Source organism: Eptatretus burgeri, chromosome 16 (assembly GCF_056783735.1).
Source record: "Eptatretus burgeri isolate ZD-2024b chromosome 16, Ebu_testis_v1, whole genome shotgun sequence".
NCBI lineage: Eukaryota > Metazoa > Chordata > Myxini > Myxiniformes > Myxinidae > Eptatretus > Eptatretus burgeri.
This window is the reverse complement of record NC_140976.1, coordinates 31,208,488-31,210,277: the sequence shown is the minus strand read 5'-3', so window position 1 is coordinate 31,210,277 and position 1,790 is coordinate 31,208,488. Positions and strand designations below refer to the sequence as shown.

The following is a 1,790-nucleotide window of genomic DNA, read 5'->3' as shown; positions in this document are numbered from 1 at the left end:
ATTGCGCCAACAGTTGTTGCCTTCTCACCAAGCTGCTTGCCTATTGTCCTGTAGCCCATCCCAGCCGAGTGCAAGTCTACAATTTTTTCCCTGATGTCCTTAGACAGCTCTCTGGTCTTGCCCATTGTGGAGAGGTTGGAGTCTGATTGGTTGAGTGTGGACAGCTGTCTTTTATGCAGATAACAAGTTCAAACAGGTGCAGTGAATACAGGTAATGAGTGGAGAATGGGAGGGCTTCTTAAAAACAAAACTAACAGGTCAGTTGTTGTTCGTCTTTCGGCTGCTCCCGTTAGGGGTCGCCACAGCGGATCATCCGTTATGATCCGCATACTGATTTGGCACAGGTTTTACGCCGGATGCCCTTCCTGACGCAACCCTGGTCGCCTCTGACGACACAGGGATAAGGATTGGGTTTCGCCATGATTCCGGGCTGCCCTACACCCTCTCATAGCGCGGCCCAGTGCAGAGCTCCCGTCTTCAAGCGATCCTCCAACCCAAACCTCCGAGTCGCCGGATTACAGGCGCACGCCACTACGCCCGGTCAAAACTAACAGGTCAGTGAGAGCCGGAATTCTTACTGGTTGGTAGGTGATCAAATACTTATTTCAAGCAATAAAATGCAAATTAATTATTTAAAAATCATACAATGTGATTTTCAGGATTTTTGTTTTAGATTCTGTCTTTCACAGTTGAAGTGTACCTATGAATAAAATTAAAGACCTCTACGTGCTTTGGAAGTGGGAAAACCTGCAAAATCGGCAGTGTATCAAATACTTGTTCTCCACACTGTATGTATGTGTGTATACACTTCCATGACCTAATCTGTTGAACTCTCTCATACATTATTTTTAACAACAAAAACGATCTTATAATGCTTCATCTTCCTCTCTCACACATGTGGTACTCTTTACTGTTTCATAATGCACTACTCTTCTGCTATTTTAACAGACTGCTCTCATTTCGACCTTTCCTTCATTCCTTGCCTAAAAAATCCAACTATTACAGCGCTTCTTCTCTCCATGCTCTGAATTCGCCTTCATTGCATCCATCAAGAATTGTGTTAAATCGCATCTCTGACCTAAAACTTTTAAAAACCACAGTTTGCCATGGATGCTCGCTTTCCATCAACCATTCTTTTTTTCCAACTTCAGTGCCAACTCACCCCCCTCACCCCTCACTCTCACTCTCAAAGCAACCATCCCAGTCTTCTCCCTCCAAGCCTGCCTCTGACCTCTCTCAAAAATTCCCCCTCACCTTTCTCCCACCTTTCATCCCCCTCACTCTTCCTTCTCAAAGTTGCCCTCCCTCTCATCCACCAACCTGCCTCCCTCCACTGCCCTCTCACCTCCATCTCTTCACTCCACCTCCTCAAATCCTCAACTGCCTTCTTCCTTGTCTCTTGTCCCCCCTCTCCCCCAGCACCACAGAGCCTTTTCTCCTCCTCATTCGGCCCCTCCCTCGCTGTTCTGCACTACCCCACACTCCTTCAGCAACCCTCCTTACCTGCCCCCCCTCATCCCTTGTCCTACCCTCCCCCTCCCCCTCCACCTCCTGCACCCAAAGCCTCCTCCCCTTCCTCTTCATTAAAAGTGTGGACCTCAAATATCCAGGGCCTTCGCTCAAACCTTTCAGATCTTTCCATACAGGTTGCCACTGACAAACCAGACATTATCTGCCTAACAGAAACTTTCCTCTCCCAAGACGTGTCTGACTCCCAAGTATCTCTCCCTGGCTACTCCCTCTTACGGTATGACAGACCTGAGCCTCGTCCTGGTGGAGGTGTTGCTCTC

At 48.1% G+C, this 1,790-nt stretch overlaps 1 pseudogene; it reads right to left on the bottom strand.

The window, feature by feature from the left end:
• Positions 1-401: 401 nt before the first annotated feature.
• Positions 402-542, bottom strand: LOC147010813 (signal recognition particle RNA; annotated as a pseudogene).
• Between the last annotated feature and the right edge of the window lie 1,248 nt (positions 543-1,790).